Raw genomic sequence first — 26074 nt, 5'->3', positions numbered from 1 at the left:
TCACTCACCTCAAAGGCAGGCCACACATGCATGACGAATGGGGACGTAATTGAAACACGCTAGCACTCATATCATACACATACTCATTGTTAGAAAGGAGTATTAGAGGATAGAAATGTGCAACATCATAGCAGAGACTGCTTGCTGTTGATCTTTACAACAAATATAATTCAGTTTCTTTCACTCTTGGAAATATTATTGCACCCTGTTAATACAGCAACGTCTAAAAAAAAATATTACCTCAAAAATTGTCTTCTTACCTCATGAAATTAACCCTGAATGGCTTCAGATTCTTCTCACAAGCTCCAAACCTGCTGCCTTGTCTCACCACGGAGGGCGCTTTCAAACAAGAGTCGGAATTAAGCCATAACATAAACGTTGCGCGAGATACGAGGGGGTGGGTATTTAACCCCGATGGGCATATTCCCCCGAGTGACTCTATAGTCCATTTCTAATTGATCTAGCGTGAGTATTACCATAAAAGTATTTATTGATCTTCTACAAGGTGTAAGATTTTTCTATGAGACAAGGTCTTAGTTCATGAGTGAAGTAGCATTGTTTCCACAGCACTTCAACGACGTAAAGAGATTATGGTATTAATAAAAATTGAGGTGTTGGCTATTACAGTATGGCGATCTAATTTCATCGTCGTAACCTGTTTTTTTTTTTCTGTCCAAACATTTGTTTACAACCCTTCATCGCGTAATCGTCACATCGGTGCGTCAGATAACGAAACCTCAGAAATGTCGGACACAGAAGAGAACATTTTGAAAGTCCGTACTTCGCAATGCCGCAGTCAAATTTCTCAATTGAAGCATCCTGCTGCGTACAACGCGCCAATACAACAAACCGATTCGTTTTCTGGCCATTGGAGCTTTTCAGAAACAAGTAATGGATGAATCAATACCCGCTTGTTTTCAAGCATCTCTCGTTGACAACTGATACGAATAGGGGTCGCTCATGGTGTCACGTGGAGCTTCCCTGACACTCGATTGCAACTGGACACTCGATAGTGGTGATGGATTCATGTAGCCGAAGGAGTATGAGGGGTATAAGCCCCTTTAGCCCGAATTTTCTTAAAACAAAAATAGACAGCTGAAAATATGGTAAAATACAGGGTGACCCAAAAAAGGTAGCCGAAACACATTACTTAATATTTTTCGTTACCTTTTTTGGGGACATCCTATAAAAATAAGGTACTAAACCCCTCATTACGATCATAGCTTAGGAGAATCCAGAGAACGCCACCGCACGTCCAATCTCGTACAGAAAGCAGTTCTTGTCTTTGCACGAAAGTTAACTTGTTCCAGAAACTGTTTTCATGCTTTCCTTTTTTTTGTACAGGATGAAACCGAGAAATTACATTCGGGAATTTGGGAGATGGCTCCTTCCTGTCTGTGCGCGAATTCTGTGAGAAAAGGAGATTGAGTTGTGTGACTTTTTCCTTAATGACTTTTCTTGGTTTGCTTTATCTATCAGCAGCAGCGACCGCAGAGATCCCCGTGAGGCTGGTGCTCACTAGTCAGCCTCCTTTACTGTCTACTGACAAACGCATATCTCTATCAGACCGATTCAGTTTTCCCACCCTTTTTCTGTCGTTGCTATGTGTACGTAGGTACATCAGCGATAGTTAGGGACCTCAATTTTTCAGTTTTATTTTCCCAAAAAATCGATGTTATTTTTCATATTTTAAGTATTTTGAATCTGAATTGTTGTTTGAAGTCTTACTTTTTATGCATAGAAAGACTAATCGGGACTGGACCTACAGTTTAACGTGGGATCCGAACGACGGTGTAATTAGCCTCCACCGGGCATCGAGCCCGGGACCCCTTGATTTCAGGGCGACGACGTTACCACTACGCCATCGAGGAGACCCTTTCCTGTGTTATAATTTTGGTACACTTTTGTGTCAAAATGTAACTAAAATTGTACATTCACTGTGCTTTTAAAGTAGTATTTTAAAATGCTTGTGAGAGTTCGACACACTGGAAACAAGTTTTGAGGCAGTTCTTCTTCTATTTCAATTGTTCTTCGCACGATATATACTGATGTAGTGCAAGCTTACTACACGAAAATCACACCACTTTCCTCGACAGTGCAAGACTTTTCTCGCGCGACAAATACCGATGATGCGGCTCCCGTGTGACGGCAAGTGCGGCCTCGATCTCCGCCACTTCGCTCAGCGACGCTAAACGTTTTTCGCGCAACAAATACAGACGTTACGGCCCTTGTGTGAAGGAAGGTACGCTTTCGATCTCCACCCAAAGCGCATCACTTTGTTCGGTAATGCAAAACGTTCCTGTATAAGGTGAAGGATCATGGGAAACTTTCATTTACACATGGTCGTAGCTGTCGATGAAGAGAAAATCACATATAAGACGCTCCTGGTTTTCTTTTGGATAAAATTTTAGGAAACGTGCATGTTGTACGTGCGTAAATACAGTACATTCTATGTTTCTAAAGCATAAAATTCAAGAATATTATATTTTCGCGGAAGTTTTAGTTTCTAAGCACAAAATATGTTGAAATTAACGAATAATGTCACAATTCGGATTTTATGTCGCAATTTCGAATGGATGTAAACACTTATTTGCAGCAATTAACATTTTTCGGTGCTAGGTCTCTAGCAATAGTATGCAAATAATTGTGAAAGAAATTAGTTGAAATGTTGTAAACATATTGACCATAATATACGAAACCAACCGACCTCACACTTTAGTCCAATATAAAACGATTTGGTTAATTTTACTTCGCATTTCTGCCACTTTTGGATAATCGCGAAGATGACGATTAGTGTTGATTATGGCTCTGGACTTTATGTCCTATAAAGCTGTAAAATATGTATGTAATTATGTCATAAAATGGGAAAATATGTCATGAAAAATGCAGAAATGTTCCCAGCAAAGCGAAGAGTATGCACAACAGAACTTTCGAATTTATCATCATACATGATGATGTCAGTATCGACTTGGGTGGGGGTGGGGGGTTAGAGTATTAAATTAACCGAAGAATGTAGCTCGAAAATACTGAAAATACCGTGAGGTATTACTATTATGTCAGGTTTACACCTTTATGGAAACTAAAGCATAATTGGCAGCTCGTCACAAAAAAGGGGCTGTTATTGTTATGAACTAGTTAGTAAGAAAATAATGCATCTGCTTTTAATTTCTTTTTAATTTCCTTATCCTGCCATCGATAATATAAACTATCTGTTGCATTAAAGGTACGAGGAATAAATTATAAAATAACCGATTATGTGTAAGACAATTAAGAAATTATGCAGAAATATGTCTTATTACGAGAAAATTGAAGAAATACGTTGTAAAGATCTCACCCCAGTATTCTATCCGATGCCAAATATTAAATATGTTACAACATAAAGTCCTGGGCACTAGTGATGATATGATGAAATTGATAAAGGGACACTATCTGCCGGGATTTGAACCCAAAACCCCTGGCTTCGTAGCGCGCTGTGCTAACCATTTCGCCACGGAGGTCGACACACAAATAAGAAAACATTACTGTAATTGTGTTTTTCCAGTAGTTCCGCAGTACAATAACACTCTCTACCATACAAAACTTTCTATTCATTGTACACTTGTTCTCTTATCCAACATAAACAATACTAAATGCTCTCTACAAGTTCTCTTCATTAGCTATCACTCCCTTGCAACATCACAACATCAAATAACTGCTGCTCAAATCAAGTGAATATAAGCTAGAACTATGTATCTTCTCACAACGATTTAGGAACTGTTTTCGACGAAAAGCTCACATTTCAGGAACATATTACAGGCACCACAAAAAGGCAATGCGTCTCTTGGGTTTACTGTACCGTTTCACTGAAATTAGTGACATCTCAGCCCTCACTTCATACTTTAAGTCATTCATTTCCCCAATAATAGAATACTGCTCTCTCGTCTGGTCCATGGCTTGTCCCACTCAGCACTCTAGAATCGATTCAGTCTTTCACTTCTTCCTGACTATAGTTCGTTATAAGGTTCCCTCTTTACGAAATTTTTCATCTCCGTATCTCTTGTCTTTTCTAAACATACAAACTGCATCTCAGCGCCGTTTGCAAAATGATTTCAGTCATTTATACAAAATTGTCAATGGCAAAATTCGCTGCAACACACTCCTTGAGGAATTCCACTTCGTGTACCCGTACGCACAACATAAGCACAACACAAGCTTATTTTACACAAAAAAAAAAAACAGATTACAAATTCAAAAAATATCTCTCTTTTACAGACTTACCACTTTCCTCCAAGCTTGCCTTTCGGTCTTCTATTAGAAGAAACGTTTGTAAATAATATCAAGTAGTGCAATCTTTTACTTGTTTTTTGTTAATTTGCTATTCATTTTTGTGTTATTTTGTTACTTTTAATTATTATTATTACTATTATCATTTGCTCTTTCATTGTTGACAATTTCAATGTAAAATGGCCGGCCTCCTGTGCTGTGTGGAATTTTCTTAATAAATAAATAAATAAAAAAATAATTTATTTGTGTATTTATTTATATGCTGCCATATATCAAACAATATCAAATTATGATTCCATCATTTACCATCAAGTTGAGTCTAGTAATTAAATCCATAATCTGTACATGGGAAATGTTTTATTTTTTAAATAAGAAATACACAAATTCTTAAGGTGAAATTGAATGTCCATTAGCACCCTCTATCATTCACTAAACATCTCGTATATTTTCGAAGTAAATTGCGCAGAAAGTTCAAACGTTATTAGTATGCGCATGTTCATATATATTTTTGAATTTGCTCTTAATTCATATTAATAGTTAATTTTTTTTATGTCTACCGATTTTCCCGCCCCTGGCTCTATCTTAGCGCCGCCACTGTTGTAACAGGAAGCTTTAGATTGCAACCACGGGACTGAGCTCGTCTAGGATTGGTTCAGATATTTTCCGTTCGTGACGTCACTCGGGTAACCACAGAGGCAACACTGTAAGAATATTACATGAGCATCATCTCTGCTTATCTCAAAGTAGATCTTTGGTATCGAATCAAAAATGACCGTCTAAAGGCATACGAACTAGTAAAAAAAGTCGAAATAGAGGATAGTAATATCTCATACGCTCCTAACAATATCCACTTGAACAGTATGCATGCTGTGATCAGTTCAAGTATTGAGAAATGATATTTTGCCATTAGGGTGGAGAATATCAAATTTATAACGTGTATAAGTTAATTCTCGGATTTTTTTCAAGAAAGAAAATGCTTATTCACGAAAAATAGTCCAATATTTTAATCGGCAAAGTAATCTCCATTGAAACTTACACACTTTTGCCATCTACCGGCCAGGATGGCGAATTCCTGGAGATAGAACAACGGCGGTTTAGTCTGTAAACTCAACAATGCTATTTTCCACCTGTTGAAGGTTTCTGAAATGGGAATTCACTAGGTGGTGCTATGGTAGTCTTAAGGGGCCAGGTCAGGGAAATGAGCAGCTTGAGGCAGAACTTCCCAATCCAATGAACTTCTTTGTTCCTTTTGCTGCTTCTCAAACGATATCATGCTGACTATTGCTTCTTTATGTTACGTCATCTATTAGGTATTTCACCTTTTTAGGTTGGTATTGGAGTACCTAAAGATGGCGGTGAAAGTTTCAATTTCAACAGGTGAATTAAATTAGATGCTAAGAATTAATTTGTATACCTAACAATAGTTTTTGTTTCAATTGTTGCTTTAAGTCCACTTTATGCCTAGAAAGGACCTACAGTTTAAAGTTGGATCAGAATCACTATACCGTGCCTCCACCGGGTATCGAACCCAGGACCCCTTGACTACAATGAGACGACGTTACTACTACGCCATCGGGGAGGCCAGTACACGTAATACTACTAACTCCAACTCCAAAATGAACACCTTCACTACAGCCAATCTTTAAAAAAACTACCAAACACCTGGAACATTATGCAACCCGACACACATGGCTAACATACGGTTTGCATAACGTCTTGCATATCTTGACGACATTAGCTGACGTTAGCTTTTGAATTGTTGGCTGGAAAATCCTAATTGACACAACATGTCAATGCGCTATTGACAAATGGTTGTCCTCTTTGTGTCGTGTCGCATCAGCAGTTTCTGCTTGTGTGTGCTCAAGCCATCTGAAGTCTTTGGCACTTATTGACGTATTTTAAATTATTTGTGGACATACCAAGTACCCTACCCCTTCCAGTTATCGATTATCGATATCGTGTCATTCTATAGAATGAAGGGATCTGAACCAGTTAATTGATGGGGTGATGTAAACTACTCATCATTCATCCTCTTGATGAGACCACTCGTCATTGACATGACGAGTTATTGCTTGGCATGCGAAAGGTACAAATTACACAAAGGAATTAAACTACTGAAAAGACAATGGCAACTCGTTGGATTTTGTGAACCGTTGAACCTGTATCATGGCTGGGTGTAGGATAATTACCTGTCTAACTGAAGTCTCTTAGCTGAATGAAAATAGCGAAGTCCTCTGCGAGCTTCTCTCCTATTTGTTGACCAGAGCGTTGTACTACTCTTCACCTCCTGCCTTGCTGACCTCCTCTCTCTACCAACTCAATTCTCAAAGTCCAGTCACTTCCCAGCTTGTCTCACCTCTATATTCCCTGGCCATCGAGCTCTTCCTCGATGCCGAATCGCCGAATCGTGTTTATTATAATTGCTACCATGCAAACCGCTGACACCAAACCCAGAAGTGTTACCTGTTTCCTGAATGCTCAGGAGGTTTGCATGGCACAACACAATGCATTGTAAACATGCCTAAGAGGCTTGAGACAGCTGAGAAAAACAAGTGAATGCCCTGGTCAACATGAAGCGTTCAGAGAGACTTAATAAAATAAACATACAATCTTAGGGATTGATACGTTCGCGCCTCCTAGGAATAATTTTCTCCTTTGAAAATTTAAAAGTCAAATCGCAAAGCTTGACATGACTCAGGTTCGCCAATTCCATGTATTTTCATAAAAAACCAAATATACAAAAAAAATCCACCATAACTTGTCTGTTGTTTGCCGTAGCCTGAATGAAAAAAAAAAAAATTATTCCCTAAACTCTAAAATGAATAATACCCTTAATACTAACAAATTCGTATGTTTATACGATGTAAAAAACAATAATATATACTATTATAGGACTAGAAATCACATACGTTCGTGTCGTTAAGCGATAAAACTCTTAATGTATCACATGTGCGTGTACGTAATGTGTATTATGTATAATTGCTCATCAACCTGCTCCTAGTCAAGAGTCTGTGAAATCCTCGACACGCGGTAACGACTCTGTGTCTCCCGCAAGGCCAACGGTTGGAGCGTCTTGCAAAATGGAACGGAATTCACAATGTTTATTTATATTGCCACTTGATATAGACTCTTCAAATAAATAGATAAACCTTAAAAAGGTTCACAAGTAAGTACACGTAAGTAAGCATGTAAAACATTGTCACATATCACTGTTTTGTCCGTGTGAAAACCTGATCATATCAAAGTACGTATGTTTTACGAACTACGTAGCCACTGCACTCCTAAAATCGTTGAATATATGAACTTGCACGGCTATGTTGCACATTCCAAGGTAGTATTATACAATATTCAATGCATATAGTGAGTTACACTGAAAACTGTCGCTGGTAAAAACTTAATTATAGCGTTCCATTTTCTCTTCTACATTAAACTGTACACTGTATACATATATATGGCTTGGTGAATACCTTTGTATGACTGCACACAAAATTAATAATCTTCCAAGTGACAAAACTATGTGCTTGAGTTTAAATATCAAATAAATGTTCTGCGAACAAATGTGTCGCTTTCAATATTCCATGTTGGTGAGAAGAAAAAAAATATATCACACTAATATCTGCATGCAATAAACATATGCATAAAATATTGTCACTAAAGCATGCTTTCTAAAATGTTCGAAAGTGCTGTAATTATGTTTTTTATTGCTTGCATGTCCGTTTATTATTCAAAGTGCAAAATTTCATCGTAAAAAAAAAATTAGGCACTAATTGATGCACTGGTCAATTGACACCACTGATGCTTGTCGCTTCCTTGCAGTATAATGTAAACTTAAATGCATATAAAACTAGTTCTTATGCATGACACAAAACTGAAAATGTATATAAGGACTATGGAAAAGTACTGTTTCCCATAATGCATGTTAAATGACCAAATAGATACACATGATAGGAGCTCACATGTGTATGTGTAGAAACACTGTAGCACAATTCTGTAATTATTGTTTGTGACCAGAACTGCTGGTTGTAGAATGTATGTTTTCTCTGCTTCCTCTTCTTTCTGGATTGCTTGTCGTCTTGACTGCATTGGGGCAATGTAAAAATGTAGTAAATTACCCGTAGAACTTGGGAGATGGGGAAAAGTTGTTGTTTTAACTGCAAACAGTGTGGAGGGGAATTTTATTTAGCTCCATCACTAGGTGTTGTTGATAATGTGTAGTCCGCTATACTGGGAAATGTATGGTTGTACATCCTTCCTGTAAAAGGTAGTCTCCGTGCAGTAATAAGTAGAAATGTCTGCATGTCTCCCTCAAATTGGTGGTGACGAGTCTCTTCTTGAAATAGTACTTAAAATGTCTGCATGTCTCCCTCGTAGAATGATACTCAGTCTTTCTGCCTGGTAATAGTAGACTGCCTGCGGATGTCCGTCATGAAAAATGCCCATGGATGGTGTAGGCATTGCTTGTCCATGGCGTTCCGTATAGACAGGTTAGGTTGAATAAAGGGAAAATTATGACAAAGAAAGGAAATTGCAATAGGATGGGTATATATAATTCAAGTATGCATGTACACAAAACCAACTAATTTCCACTGCCTTTTCTTTTAAAATTAAATTAAATTGTCTCATCAAAAATAAAATATGATTAAAATAAATTGACAAAATAATTGCCATAACTCTTTGAAAATAAATAAGGAAAAATTTAAATAAAATATCCAACCGTAATTAAAATATTAATGTCCATGATTAATGTGTTGCCTTAACCTATTAATTATTACTGCGCTGCTCTAATAATTTATTGTCAGTAATAGACTTCACTTCAAAACTACAAAATGTAAAATTAATAAACAAAGGTAAGTGTTGCAAGCATGTTCTAGATTCTGTTGAAATTCTAAAAAAAATTATTATGGTGTGAACCCTTAAAATAAATAAATAAAATTTGTGTTGCGCAAAGCAAGCTATTAGTGTCATTAAGAGGTTGCTTTGACAAGCCTCTAATGGCCTCCTAATAAACGTTAGGCCGGTGCAATTTGCCGTGGTTCATAAATATGCAATGTAAGACAAAATTTCAGTAAATGCTACTTCTGAGTTTCGTTGAAACTCCAGGTGGTAACAAAATATAGCATCAGGGAATTAAAAAAGTGAAATTCAAATTTGAAACACAATAAAAATAATAAAAACTTTCTCAATTTCAAATTTCCTTTAAACAAAAGAAATTTAACCACTCAAAACTTCTTGAGTCCGCCGTATACCTCAAATCACTTGGTCGTGTAAGCAGACCCGCCGCGGAAAGGTATACTTGACCCATATAAGAATGGTGTGTCAATCCCTTAGGTATGTTTAAACAAAATAGATAGAGAATAGTTATGCTATATATTAAAATATAAATACAAATTAATAGTTGTTACCTACTGTACTAACATTAACACGAAGTTAATCAGTAAGAAGTAATTAATTTATTGCTGCATTGTCGAATAAGGTGCAAATTGGGTAAGTAAGCTAAATTTCCTAATAATAAATATTAATAATAATAATAATAATTTCTCAAATTCAACATTTGTGGTAAACCACTCTGTTTAAATTTGGAAAGGCTAACGATGCCGTGGCGACTTTTGCTGCTCATGCCTGTGCCACTCACCGAGGCTTAGCCTGGCATGTTGCTAATAATCTTGATTACTCTAAGTGCATAAAGTGCTAAAATTGCCCTTTTGTAGAAATTTCCCTGATTTTATCAAAATTTCGTTTATCTTTATCCTGATTTTAATGAAAAAATGCGTCAATTTCCCAAAAATTTTACTTACTATAAATATATCTATAAAAAACGGGAAAAATTTTGCGAGAAAACGCAAAAAAAAAATCGTTTTGTTGTTCCTTTGTAAAATTATTGGTCGTGATTAGTCTGAAGTGCATAAATGCGACGTTTTATGGCAAAATTTACCTATGTAAGACAAAATATCCCTAACATTGTTGACATGAACTTCTATCGTGAAAATCAAATTCTGATGGCTATATGCGGAACTAAACTGATCCCATAAAATTTTAATGGACGACCGCCACTGAATGCGAGAAAATATGTAAAGCCTATGGTAAGTGTTTCTGAGCTTCCAGCGTGTTCAAAGTACTCGGGAGAGCGCTTGAGTGCAGAAAAGGAATTCGCTGATACCAGACATTCTAATTTGTGCAAGGTTGCATTTGTGGTCGCTGGACGTAACTGAAAATTTCTCTATGGCGACAACGAGAGCTCTGGCAAGTTCGCTGCCGTGATCGGCGACTTCGGGGAAGTTCGGGTTCCGTTCGGGAGGTGGAGGGGAAAAGGTCGCTGCTTCGAGCAGCGGGCAAAGGAACGGAGAGAGAAAATGCAAGGCGATGGTTCGCTGATACATTGAATGACGCGTAAATGTTTACGAAACTTTAAATTACTACGAACAAAGTCTAGTAAGCGCTGCGGGAGTTCGAAATAAAGTCAAGGACTTTGAAATGACGTAATAAATTGGATGAAAAGAAAAAAAACTTCGTTGCGCTTACGACAGCGTGTTACTTGAACACTTCCGTGCTTGTAATAACAACAGTTGGGAAGCTGTTAGCAAACTAAATGACTAATAAACCTTGCATAAGGTACAATTAAACGTAAAAAATGAATTATACTTAAGATTTGAATCGTAATTAATATAAAATTCTAGGCGAACGTGAAGTCGTAAAAAATATGGTCTGTAAACGATACAACAGGTTCGGGAACCTGAAAATTTGGCTTACTTTCTGCTTTTAAAGTAACACTTGAAACTTTCTCGACTTTTACTGGTGACTGATTCGCAAATGACTCTTTAATTTTTACAACTGGCTGAACACAGTGTGAAATAGGCAATTCACTTTCCATTTTGCGACTGTTTTGAACAAAATTAAGATCCTTGCTTACGGCAAATGTCTGAACTCTATCTTTAACGGATAAAATATTCTTCGGCAAATCTATACTGTCGTCTTTAGTGACTAAACTATTTCTGGATGCATCCTGAACTTCTTCTTGTACCCTAGGTTGAATAATAATGGACTGAGGCAAGGGTGGGGGAATTGGCGGGTGACTCGTTTTCAATGGTACCTCTTCAACAATCGGTGCAACATCGTCGTAAAGCTGGTCACTGGGCGGTGAATCATTAAGTTTGCTTAAAGGTAATTCGTTGGGACACTCATGGTCATAAGTAATAGATTTCTTGCGGTGACATTGAAAATAACAGATTATGAAAATTATAAATATACTAATAATAAATGTTGTTAATAATAAAATTGTAATTATATTATAAGGATAGTCAAAGGACTTGTTCAACAGATAAATAAAATTAGAAGCTTTTACGTATGGAAGAAATCCGTTTAAAATAACTAAAATCGCAAAGATTTTCATGTTGCTTAGGCAATCAAAATAAACAGTTCTTCAAAGCTAATACGTACTTTAAGCTTGCCTAGTCTAAGTAGTAGATATTTTAACTCAACTTTTAATTATTTCTGACTCTAGGCTCAAATTATCTGCGTAATTTATTTATTTAATATATATTTCTTTATTCTCTAAATTTATTAGCACTGGTTAACTTATCTTATTTTAAATTTTACTGCAAACTTATCTTATTTTAATTTCAGGTGTTAACTTTATGTTTAAAGACTTTGAAATCAATCGAACCGTACTGAGGTACAAGGTAAGGAAAAAAAATTGAGACTGATTTACTCCTGACTACCTGAAATAAAATAATTATTATTATTTATGCGGTCTTTAACTGCATTAAAATACTAACATCACTAAAACTTGAAGAATCTTTAATTCTCTCTACTCATTCTAAAATATGCTTAGCATATTATTGTGGCAAAGCTTTAATAAGGATTGTGACCAGAACTGCTGGTTGTAGAATGTATGTTTTCTCTGCTTCCTCTTCTTTCTGGATTGCTTGTCGTCTTGACTGCATTGGGGCAATGTAAAAATGTAGTAAATTACCCGTAGAACTTGGGAGATGGGGAAAAGTTGTTGTTTTAACTGCAAACAGTGTGGAGGGGAATTTTATTTAGCTCCATCACTAGGTGTTGTTGATAATGTGTAGTCCGCTATACTGGGAAATGTATGGTTGTACATCCTTCCTGTAAAAGGTAGTCTCCGTGCAGTAATAAGTAGAAATGTCTGCATGTCTCCCTCAAATTGGTGGTGACGAGTCTCTTCTTGAAATAGTACTTAAAATGTCTGCATGTCTCCCTCGTAGAATGATACTCAGTCTTTCTGCCTGGTAATAGTAGACTGCCTGCGGATGTCCGTCATGAAAAATGCCCATGGATGGTGTAGGCATTGCTTGTCCATGGCGTTCCGTATAGACAGGTTAGGTTGAATAAAGGGAAAATTATGACAAAGAAAGGAAATTGCAATAGGATGGGTATATATAATTCAAGTATGCATGTACACAAAACCAACTAATTTCCACTGCCTTTTCTTTTAAAATTAAATTAAATTGTCTCATCAAAAATAAAATATGATTAAAATAAATTGACAAAATAATTGCCATAACTCTTTGAAAATAAATAAGGAAAAATTTAAATAAAATATCCAACCGTAATTAAAATATTAATGTCCATGATTAATGTGTTGCCTTAACCTATTAATTATTACTGCGCTGCTCTAATAATTTATTGTCAGTAATAGACTTCACTTCAAAACTACAAAATGTAAAATTAATAAACAAAGGTAAGTGTTGCAAGCATGTTCTAGATTCTGTTGAAATTCTAAAAAAAATTATTATGGTGTGAACCCTTAAAATAAATAAATAAAATTTGTGTTGCGCAAAGCAAGCTATTAGTGTCATTAAGAGGTTGCTTTGACAAGCCTCTAATGGCCTCCTAATAAACGTTAGGCCGGTGCAATTTGCCGTGGTTCATAAATATGCAATGTAAGACAAAATTTCAGTAAATGCTACTTCTGAGTTTCGTTGAAACTCCAGGTGGTAACAAAATATAGCATCAGGGAATTAAAAAAGTGAAATTCAAATTTGAAACACAATAAAAATAATAAAAACTTTCTCAATTTCAAATTTCCTTTAAACAAAAGAAATTTAACCACTCAAAACTTCTTGAGTCCGCCGTATACCTCAAATCACTTGGTCGTGTAAGCAGACCCGCCGCGGAAAGGTATACTTGACCCATATAAGAATGGTGTGTCAATCCCTTAGGTATGTTTAAACAAAATAGATAGAGAATAGTTATGCTATATATTAAAATATAAATACAAATTAATAGTTGTTACCTACTGTACTAACATTAACACGAAGTTAATCAGTAAGAAGTAATTAATTTATTGCTGCATTGTCGAATAAGGTGCAAATTGGGTAAGTAAGCTAAATTTCCTAATAATAAATATTAATAATAATAATAATAATTTCTCAAATTCAACATTTGTGGTAAACCACTCTGTTTAAATTTGGAAAGGCTAACGATGCCGTGGCGACTTTTGCTGCTCATGCCTGTGCCACTCACCGAGGCTTAGCCTGGCATGTTGCTAATAATCTTGATTACTCTAAGTGCATAAAGTGCTAAAATTGCCCTTTTGTAGAAATTTCCCTGATTTTATCAAAATTTCGTTTATCTTTATCCTGATTTTAATGAAAAAATGCGTCAATTTCCCAAAAATTTTACTTACTATAAATATATCTATAAAAAACGGGAAAAATTTTGCGAGAAAACGCAAAAAAAAAATCGTTTTGTTGTTCCTTTGTAAAATTATTGGTCGTGATTAGTCTGAAGTGCATAAATGCGACGTTTTATGGCAAAATTTACCTATGTAAGACAAAATATCCCTAACATTGTTGACATGAACTTCTATCGTGAAAATCAAATTCTGATGGCTATATGCGGAACTAAACTGATCCCATAAAATTTTAATGGACGACCGCCACTGAATGCGAGAAAATATGTAAAGCCTATGGTAAGTGTTTCTGAGCTTCCAGCGTGTTCAAAGTACTCGGGAGAGCGCTTGAGTGCAGAAAAGGAATTCGCTGATACCAGACATTCTAATTTGTGCAAGGTTGCATTTGTGGTCGCTGGACGTAACTGAAAATTTCTCTATGGCGACAACGAGAGCTCTGGCAAGTTCGCTGCCGTGATCGGCGACTTCGGGGAAGTTCGGGTTCCGTTCGGGAGGTGGAGGGGAAAAGGTCGCTGCTTCGAGCAGCGGGCAAAGGAACGGAGAGAGAAAATGCAAGGCGATGGTTCGCTGATACATTGAATGACGCGTAAATGTTTACGAAACTTTAAATTACTACGAACAAAGTCTAGTAAGCGCTGCGGGAGTTCGAAATAAAGTCAAGGACTTTGAAATGACGTAATAAATTGGATGAAAAGAAAAAAAACTTCGTTGCGCTTACGACAGCGTGTTACTTGAACACTTCCGTGCTTGTAATAACAACAGTTGGGAAGCTGTTAGCAAACTAAATGACTAATAAACCTTGCATAAGGTACAATTAAACGTAAAAAATGAATTATACTTAAGATTTGAATCGTAATTAATATAAAATTCTAGGCGAACGTGAAGTCGTAAAAAATATGGTCTGTAAACGATACAACAGGTTCGGGAACCTGAAAATTTGGCTTACTTTCTGCTTTTAAAGTAACACTTGAAACTTTCTCGACTTTTACTGGTGACTGATTCGCAAATGACTCTTTAATTTTTACAACTGGCTGAACACAGTGTGAAATAGGCAATTCACTTTCCATTTTGCGACTGTTTTGAACAAAATTAAGATCCTTGCTTACGGCAAATGTCTGAACTCTATCTTTAACGGATAAAATATTCTTCGGCAAATCTATACTGTCGTCTTTAGTGACTAAACTATTTCTGGATGCATCCTGAACTTCTTCTTGTACCCTAGGTTGAATAATAATGGACTGAGGCAAGGGTGGGGGAATTGGCGGGTGACTCGTTTTCAATGGTACCTCTTCAACAATCGGTGCAACATCGTCGTAAAGCTGATCACTGGGCGGTGAATCATTAAGTTTGCTTAAAGGTAATTCGTTGGGACACTCATGGTCATAAGTAATAGATTTCTTGCGGTGACATTGAAAATAACAGATTATGAAAATTATAAATATACTAATAATAAATGTTGTTAATAATAAAATTGTAATTATATTATAAGGATAGTCAAAGGACTTGTTCAACAGATAAATAAAATTAGAAGCTTTTACGTATGGAAGAAATCCGTTTAAAATAACTAAAATCGCAAAGATTTTCATGTTGCTTAGGCAATCAAAATAAACAGTTCTTCAAAGCTAATACGTACTTTAAGCTTGCCTAGTCTAAGTAGTAGATATTTTAACTCAACTTTTAATTATTTCTGACTCTAGGCTCAAATTATCTGCGTAATTTATTTATTTAATATATATTTCTTTATTCTCTAAATTTATTAGCACTGGTTAACTTATCTTATTTTAAATTTTACTGCAAACTTATCTTATTTTAATTTCAGGTGTTAACTTTATGTTTAAAGACTTTGAAATCAATCGAACCGTACTGAGGTACAAGGTAAGGAAAAAAAATTGAGACTGATTTACTCCTGACTACCTGAAATAAAATAATTATTATTATTTATGCGGTCTTTAACTGCATTAAAATACTAACATCACTAAAACTTGAAGAATCTTTAATTCTCTCTACTCATTCTAAAATATGCTTAGCATATTATTGTGGCAAAGCTTTAAACTAAAACCGTTGTGGTTTACTCATAATCATTCTGCGATGGCAGAATGGATTTCCAGGATTATCGGTCATGATCCAATATCCGAAGGAAAATACTTGTTAGTGGAGCGCAATAAAATCTTGACGTCGACGTCTACATATTCATATAGTATAAATATTCTCATAACTGGCGCTTAAAATTAAACTTTGCTAATATAATCATATACCTTCTTCTGAAGAGTAACTATAAAATTCCAGTGATGTATTCGCTGAGCTAGTATTGTTACATACTGCAAAACTTTTGTGCCTAAAGCACATTATTAAATAATAAGTCTGCTTTTAATCTTTAATATTATTAGTGCTATTTTATTATAAATTATTATTATGTCACGCAAGTGAAATTAAAATGTTAAATCTGTTACTTATATAAATTTTCAATTTTAGTGACCATTGTCCGCGCGTGAGTCCGCGTTGTCTTCTTGCTGATCTTCATCTTCACCTGCCAAATTCTCTTCGCCTTCACCGTCATCTGGTGCATAATATTTTTTGAGTCTCTGGACGGCAATAGAGTCCACTACTGTCTTTCCGCGCTTGTTTTGGAATTCCACCAGGTATGTATTCGGATTCTCTTCTCGAATAACTGTGGCTGGGCCTTTATAAATACCTGAAAAGCACCGTGCGGTTCCAATTTTCTGGGTGCTGTCAAAAATTAATACTTGATCGCCTGGTTGAAACTTGATCTGTTTCCTCTTCTGATCATAATATTTCTTCACTTCAACATGTCGTTTTGCTAAGTTATCCGTAGCATTGGTTCTTGCTTTCTCCAATACTCGGAACCGTACATCATTCTCCACATTTTCACAGCTTGGTGTGTGTAATGCAAGCTCCCAGGGCAAAGTAGGTTGGAATCCATGTACTAAAAGGAATGGGCTATACCGCAAATTCTGATTCCTGGTAGTATTGTAACTAAATACACTTGGCTGTAAATATTGGACCCAATCAGTGTGTTTTGAGTTGACATAACACTTCATTATACTCTGCAAGACCCCGTGGTTACGTTCCGAAAGACCTATAGAGTTATGAAGACCGACTGGTGAAAACTTGATGGTGATTCCCAATTTAGTGCCAAGTTCCTGGAAAAGCTTAGATTTAAATGCAGATCCGCGATCCGTGTAAATATCCTGTGGGGCTCCGTAGCGTAACACAATCTCTTCATACACAAATTCTGCTGCTGTACTGGCCGTGCAATCCGCAACTGGTTTGGCTATTAAATAGCGCGTCCCAAAATCTGTTGCAGCGATTATGTATCGATGACGAAGATTGGATGAAGGAGGATATGGGCCTGAAAAGTCTAGACAAATCCTCTGGAATGGCTTCTGTGCGGGAAAGGTGCACAGTTCCCCTGCTGGTAGACCTGGACGGCGTTTATTCTGCTGGCATGTTATACATTCCCTAATTTTCCTCTGTATAAATAACTTCATATTTGGAAAATAAATTCTTGGTAAGGCCACATTGTAACACTTGGTAAATCCAAGATGAGAACCTCCTATGGGTGAAGCATGGAGTGTCTCAATGACAGAATCACGTAATGTCATTGGAATGCATAATAATTTCTTGGTAGTAGCTCCTAATTTCTGCTGTCTATACAATAATCCATCTTCCAACACATGATGATAGACCTGCCTCTGGATGTGTAAAGGTAATGTTCCATCGTCCCTGTCTGGGTCCTCCAAAACTTTAATAATTGGGCCAAAAAATGAATCCTGTCTCTGATGTTCTGCGACATCTGTGCTTGCATCAAATAAAGTAAGTGTCCTGGGTTCGGGAATGTCCTCTTCAGTGTTGCCATCCTCTACGCTTTCTCCACATTCTCTGCTGAGGGGATCGGCAATATTCTCCGTAGTTTTAACATGGATCGGTGTAAATGAAAAATCCTCCAAAAGGTTGCTCCATCGAAGAAGCTTTGAGCTCAAATTACGGGATGTCCTAATGTACGTAATTGCTTTGTTGTCCGTGTATAAATCAAAATGGCGGCCAACAAGATAAAATCTAAATGATTTGAAAGCATATAAAATTGCTGTTAATTCTTGCTCAATAACACTCAATCTTTTTTCAGTGTCGGTCAACGTTCTACTGCAGTACGCACATGGCAAGTACTCTCCTTCTGCATTGGGCTGCATTAATACGCCACTGACCGCATGAGATGAAGCATCGGTGAAAACTTTGGTGTTCTTCGCTGGATCGTACGGTAACAAAACAGGTGCAGTAATTAGAGCTTCCTTTAATTTCTCAAATGCCGATTGTTGTTCAGGACCCCATGTAAATTTCTTGCCCTTACGAATTAAACCCTGTAATGGTGATGCAATATCAGAAAAATTCTTGACATATTTCCTCACGTAGCTGCAAAGACCTAAAAACATTTTAACCTTCTTCGTGGTGGTGGGAACTTTATAATTCTTAATGGATGACAGTATTCTATCACTTATACGATAGCCATATTTGCCCACATTGTGGCCCAAGGCAATTGTCTCATAGTATCCAAATGAACATTTAGGTACAGCCAATTTCAATCCGGCAGATCGTAAACATTGAAACATTTTCTCTAAATTGACCAACATATCCTTAAATGTATTGGCAAAAACAAACATGTCATCGATATAAAAAGCGAAATTATTGTCGTTCATCCCCGCTGTAGCGAGCTGAACACATCGGGTCATTGCCGCAGGAGAAGTCACATGTCCCATAGGTGTAAAGTTCATCGCAAATTGTCCCCTGGCTGGTATAGTAAAGGCAGTGTACTTTTTCGATTGTTCTTCTAATGGTATTTGAAAAAATCCTTGTTTCAAGTCAGCACTACAGTAGTAGCTCTTACCGGCCATATTGTGCAATATCTCTGAGATGTTTCCTATAGAAACTGCATCGAAAACAGACCTAGCATTAAGTAATCGGAAATCCTGCACCATGCGATAAGCTCCTCATTTCTTCTTGACAAGAAAAACTGGTGAATTGTACGGCGATGTCGTAGGACTGATGACCCCTGCTTCTAGCAAGTTGTCAATTTGCTGGTTAATTTCCTTACGCAGGTGAACTGGTATAGGGTAGGCTGGGACGTGAAATTCCGAATCGTCCTTTAACTTTATACGATGCGTATAATTAGTGGCACAACCAATGTCTTGCTCAGACCAAGAAAATACATCTACATACTTCTCTAATAATTGTCTAAGTTGCAATTTCTGATCGGGTTCTAATGCTGGATTTATGTCAAATTTAGTAATGTCGTGCACTGGTTTTGTCACGGTGCCAGTCTCCTTGGTCACCATAACGTTAGGTCCTTCGTCGTCTGCAATATGACGTGAAGCTGGTACTGGATTTTGCCATGCCTCTGCGGTACCTAAGCGTGCCCCTTTCCTAATTTTAACTTTGTAAGAATTTGGATTAGTAATCCAAATTAAAAATGACTCCGGATTTACAATGGCTCGAGGCACCATTAAGCCTGTGTCCATTTGAAACTGTAAATCTGGCTCCAAATAAGTTAAATTTTGATTACTAGAATTTGTCAATTTGACAGGAATGCACAAATGAGATCTAGGTTTGATTCTAATTTGTCTGGAAGTTACAAATTCCGGCACATATAAATCCCTGATCAGACTAGCAACTTTTATGGAAACGTCAAAGGTCTTTCGGTGTTCCGTCCTTAACTGGTTTCGCGGAGGAGTACCAAATCTCCTCAATGTGAGTCGATTTTGATCAAAATCCAAATTTGCCTTATGAGCTCTTAGGAAATCGTTTCCCAGGATTGTCCCATGTTCAAAATTTGGAATCATCCGAAAAGGATGGGTAAAATTGCGGCCGTTTATTGCAAAAGTTAATAGGACAATCTCTTTAATTTCAATCTGTTCTTTTGCTACTCCCCTTATGGCCGTATGAATTTTAAAACGTTTGGCGGTTGAAGGAATGCCTCGATCACTGGTGACGGATACTTGGCTTCCGGAATCCACGAGAAACCTCTGACGTTGTCCCCCTAATACTGCGTTAATATAAATTAATTCCTCATAGGGGAAAGTAGAGACTGATATCTGTTTGCCAACGAAATCTGCGCATACGTCTCTTCTATGGGCAGTCATTGTTCGTTTAAAGCCTCCGTGTTCTGAAAACAAGTGGCTGCTGTGTGATTAGGGTAATTACAAATTGAGTAGCGTGGTCTCCCCCGTTGCTCTTCCCTGTTTTCCTGGTCTCGCCCTGCTGAAGACGAGGAACCCCGCGAGTTCTGTCCGCGGAAGTTTCCACGTCCTCGCCATTGTTGGGTATTGCCGTATCGCCTATTGCGATCTGTGTTGTTACCATTATTATTACGTCCATTCCTGTACCCCCTATTGAATTGTCGTCTATTATTATTACCCCGATAGGAGCCTCTATAATTATTACGTGACTGATAATTATCCTTATAATAAGGTTCTCTAAATTGTATTGGAGTAGATGAGTCGGTGCCAGGGTTCTGTTTTTGATCCTCCATGCTATCCAATCTCAAAGTGAGACTGGCTAATCTCGCTTCCAGACCAGTTTCCTGAGCCTGGACTTGAGCTTTGGTATTGTGAGGATTGTTAAATAATTTTAGTTGCTCAACCTCCTTTTGCAATGCTTTGAATTTTGCCTCAATGTCTGAAGTGGGTCGCGCTTGCGCTGACTCAGCAGTAGCCAGATTGTTACTCTGCAGTAAAATCTGCTGCTGTTGCGAAAGTGCTGGTGTATTATGCAAAGGAGAGAATAAACTCTCTCTTTGCTCTTCGTACCTCAATTCCTTCAGCTTGCGCTGTCTCATCAAAAATTGGAGTTTCTCAAAGGATTTTAAATCTTTAAGCAACCCATGCACGGACTCATACTCTTTATGGTGGATATCTTTCATGTAATCCACCTGTAAGCCTAATATGATCTGTTTGATCTTTGTTGAATACTCATTTTGGGGTCTGCCTTGAGTAGAAGTAATTGTTTGTCCCGAACATAATTCGTAACTGGCTCAGTTTCTTTGTGTAATCTATATCGAATTTGCTCCTCGATCTGGAGTTGATCCAAGGACCCTGTAAATTCGTCTTTAAATTTTTTCTGTATCTCCTCGTAAGTAACTTCCTGATCTTCTGTACCATCTTTCCAGGTCTGGTACCATCGTAATGCTGGCCCGGCCAGAAGGGCTGGAAATAATTCCAGTTTACGGGCATTATTCCATCCATTTAATATGGCAAGGCTATCCACTTTATCTAAAAATTTTGAAACGTCCTCCCCGGCTATCCCCTGAAATGGGATACCCTCTAAAATAGTTGGGGGAACAAACTGCGACTGAGCCATTGTTGCGAATTGTGTTTGGTCTAAATCTCTAAAATCCTGATCCTGTTGCTCTAATTGTGGTTCACATTTCTGTTTTTCCAATAATTCTCGCTGAAGGCGTCTAGTTAAAATTGGGCTACGTTTAAATTTGGGGGTGGAACTTGCAGCTGGACTGCTGACATCTAAATTAAAACTTGTAGTCCCTCGTGCTATATCTAATAATTGATCTAATGTTTCGTCGAGTTCATCAGCAAGGTGAAAGCTCGACATCTATCATGGCACCAATAACTTCTTCTCCCCCCATAAATGCAAAAGCTTTAAGCCCTATGTATTTTCAAAATAAAATATGGCAAGGACATACTAACGAAACTAAATAAATGAGCAAAATTTTAGGGTGGGTTTGAATTTAAAACCATGTAACAAAATTTGGGGTGGGGTTGAATTTAAACTGGTTAAAAATTTAACTGCAACTCTTTTCATTTTCTGAAAAAAAAATGAAAAGGCCCGCAACTCTACCACGTGTCATTCTATAGAATGAAGGGATCTGAACCAGTTAATTGATGGGGTGATGTAAACTACTCATCATTCATCCTCTTGATGAGACCACTCGTCATTGACATGACGAGTTATTGCTTGGCATGCGAAAGGTACAAATTACACAAAGGAATTAAACTACTGAAAAGACAATGGCAACTCGTTGGATTTTGTGAACCGTTGAACCTGTATCATGGCTGGGTGTAGGATAATTACCTGTCTAACTGAAGTCTCTTAGCTGAATGAAAATAGCGAAGTCCTCTGCGAGCTTCTCTCCTATTTGTTGACCAGAGCGTTGTACTACTCTTCACCTCCTGCCTTGCTGACCTCCTCTCTCTACCAACTCAATTCTCAAAGTCCAGTCACTTCCCAGCTTGTCTCACCTCTATATTCCCTGGCCATCGAGCTCTTCCTCGATGCCGAATCGCCGAATCGTGTTTATTATAATTGCTACCATGCAAACCGCTGACACCAAACCCAGAAGTGTTACCTGTTTCCTGAATGCTCAGGAGGTTTTCATGGCACAACACAATGCATAGTAAACATGCCTCAGAGGCTTGAGACAGCTGAGAAAAACAAGTGAATGCCCTGGTCAACTTGAAGCGTTCAGAGAGACTTAATAAAATAAACATACAATCTTAGGGATTGATACGATATACATACTCGATACGAGCGAACAAGTAATAACTAGAGTTGATGAAAATAAATGTATTTGGTGTTCTCAACAAAAAATATGATACAAATAGTAATTTAAATAACGCTACTAAATATATTTCAGCGCGCTATGAAGCTAGGGGTCCCGGGTTGGAATCCAAGCCTGGACATTGGTATTTTTATGAATGTCGCTTCATCAATTTCATCATATCATCAATCAAATTCATCGTTGTGATTAGTCAAAAGTGGCAGAATAGCGACGTTACATAAAAATCAAACAAACGAGCAGTATAGCAAAATACATAACTATGTCAGTTGTACATAATATAATCATTTACATCATAAAATGACAGTATATTTTAAGAAAGAGTGGCAAAATTGCCCAAAGCCTTATGGATTTTGTTAAGTAGTATTTGCAAGTATCAGAATATTATATAAATTATATACCAAAAAATTAGCGCAGGGCCACGGCTTTGTTTGAAAGAAGCTCTGTAATAGTTATTGAAATGAGAAAATAGCCGATCTTTATGGCGCAGTGGTCAGAAGCCAGAGGTCCTAGGTTCGAATCTTGGAATCAGAGAAAACGAAAAGTTTCCATTAGATTCAGTCGTCAACTAATCCAAATTTTATATTTGCCAAAAATCCTAGACATAATCTATGATCATGCCAAAATTTATTTATCGATATTAAATTTCAAGGACATATTAATTAACGTTAACACAGAATAAATAGATGTTTATTAGTAATATATTGTAACAATACAGTATTCACCAGATTATTGTACTCATTGTAAAAAAGAAGCGCATTTCCTTGTTTTGAAAGTGTTCTAAGTACATATATTTGACGTTATAACTTTTTATGGGGTTAAACTGTTTATCTGTTTCTATATAATCTTGTCTCCACAATCCTTTCATTTACTGTGTCTCAAGACAGATGGCAGCACGATTCTTTGCATATTCGCAAAAATACCTGGAACAATACGTACATTGTTTACCGTATTATTTCTGCTATTTTTTTGTTATAACAAAGAAAATAATATTAATTGTGGTTGTTGTAAAGGTGTTCATTATTTGTATCTTCGGAGCAACGCGTAATATCATAAATCACGTGGTTTGAAGTTTAGAAAAAATAAATGCAAGGGAAGTGTACACAAACGGTGATTAAAATGGGCTCAAAAAGAGTTGAAGGTGAATGCCAAAGGTGGTCATACGAAGTACTGACATTGGGATCGGGGTTTTTACTTTAAGAAAACTGGGTCGTGGGTTAACGAAGGTTGAGAACCACTGCTCAAACGTTGCACGAGTTCGTTATTCTCATAGCTGCGATTAACCTAAAGAATAAATAAGCGACGTAAAATAGCAAAATTTCAAGTTCTTTACTAATGACGATATGAGACATTTTCATTGGAGGACATTGTGCGTGCTATAACACGTTACAGTGATCTAAGTCTGTATTTTTTTCCCAACCCGCGTTTTATTGATTGTGGAGGAGATAGATGCACGTGATATTTTTCCCACAAAATACCCTCCCTGTAGATAGTAAAGATAGAGCACGTACCTGAACCGAGGTAAATATTAGGAAAAACTGTGATTTGTGTGATACTGTGGGTGCAAAGCGTTATTTCTGCTCCGCGGTTTGATTTGAAGCTTTCTCTTGACGTGTTTTCCTCTTTCAATTGCAAACATTGCAGATAGAAATTCGCGTCCAATGAACGCCAAGAGATAACGCTGTTTTTATTGGACGATTCAGCCCATCTTTGGCGTTTAGTAATCCTGAAGGCTGATGCAATTAAGATTGTAAACATTTGCAATGTTACCGTCCTCAGCGAATGCCGCACATACACACACGCAGCGGCGCCAAAGGGGGAAAAGAGGGGGAAGCTGAAGCGCCCCATCGACCAGTCCATCCTATTTACCACCGTTAGACAAACAAGCAAAACTATATCAATTTAAGGTTATTACATATTTGAAAGGAAAATAAACGGGACCTTTTTACATGTGTTCCTGAAGAAAAAACTGGACAAAACAGGACGGCAAAATGTGTACATTTTAATATAAAACAGTTTCGTCACACATGCGTTTCAAAGCTAATGAAATAAGTTAAGAAAAGCAAAGTGCTTCGCTGTTCTTTGCACTACACCATGAAGGAGTATAGAGGTAGTGGAGTTAAGGCCCCACATATTCTTCATGACATGGGATGATGTGATCAGCACCACGCCCCTGCCTGCCTTAACCGCCAGAGTTCCTTCCAAGTACACACTTTATACGACACTGGGTGGGCGCCGGAGCCGCTTGAACAGGTGGGTGAAAAAATCCGGTTCTTCCCCACCGGGGATCGAACCCGGGTCTTTGTCATGGTAGTTAGAACCCCTAACAACTATACTACCGCGGGTCAGTACTGTGTAAATAACTTGTATAACATGTTTGTATTCACTGCAAAGCACTGCACGTTAGGTGAGTGCGATTTCAAAACAGACCTGCCGTCGTGCAGCTGCAGCGGTTCAGACCGCGCTGTGCTCAGATGTGTATGACCTTGTGATACTATGCCATAATTCATAGTAATAGTACAGAAGGTACGTATATTGTTGCAGTAATTCTTTGTCACAAAAAACGATCACTTTGGCGTCCGATTTTACATTCAAAATAAAATAAAAGGGGGGACTGTCCCCACTAATACGGGATGGGACATCTGGTCATCTTATATAAACTGCTCTTAGTAAATTTTCGGAAATAGAGAGATGAGAGGACAGAGAGAAGGAAATCGATGAGAAGAGACTGGGAAGAACATCGATAGAAGAGGGATACAAAATGGGAAATAGAAGAGAGGGAGTAGAGAAGGAAATAGAAAAATTGAAATTGAGATAGTAATAGGAGAGAGGAAATGGTGAAGGAAATAGAAGAGAAGACACGGAGAAGAGAATAGATAGAAGGGAAGAAACGGAGAAGAGAAGGGAATAGATATAATCGAAGAAATGGAGAAGGGAATAGAGAAATGAGAAGAAATGGAGAAGGAAATAGAGACATGAGAGGAAAAAGAGAAGAAGAGAGAAGAGAAGAAACTGGGAAGGAAGTAGAAATGAGAGAAACAGAAGGAGAAATAGTGAGGAAAAGGGATACAGAAGGGAAAAATGAGGAGAAGAACGTAGAGAGAATAGAGAGTAATCGGAGAGAGAGAAATAGAGAAGAGAGAAAACTGAAGGATGGGGGGAAAGTAGTAACGGATATCGATGGAATGGGAAACCGAAGGAAATAATGAGAGGAAAATGAAAATGGAACGAAAAGAACAGTAGAGATACAAAAGAGGGAAAGGAACTCGTAGATGAACAGAGTAAGAGAAGTACGGCTAGATTTAAGAAGATTTAAAAGTTGATGGAAGCGTGAGGTAAGAGAACAAGATTCAAGAAGAAGAAGGAAACACGCACAGAGAGAAATGACCTCCGCGACAGTTTTTCCGTCACTTGAGACGAAAGCTCTCTTCGCTCGAGTGCTGATAAAAGAAGAGAAAAATGGCGGGAAGTTACATAATGACTTCGGTCGTGGAGTTAAAATTAAGGACGACGAATATGGAAATGATACAAGCTCGCGTCCAGAGAAGCAGGAAAGCGGAATGGGTTCTAAC

This window comes from Lepisma saccharinum, chromosome 1 (genome assembly GCF_977018435.1).
Source record: "Lepisma saccharinum chromosome 1, izLepSacc3.1, whole genome shotgun sequence".
NCBI lineage: Eukaryota > Metazoa > Arthropoda > Insecta > Zygentoma > Lepismatidae > Lepisma > Lepisma saccharinum.
The sequence above is the reverse complement of the archived record's forward strand: the minus strand, read 5'-3'. Positions refer to the sequence as shown.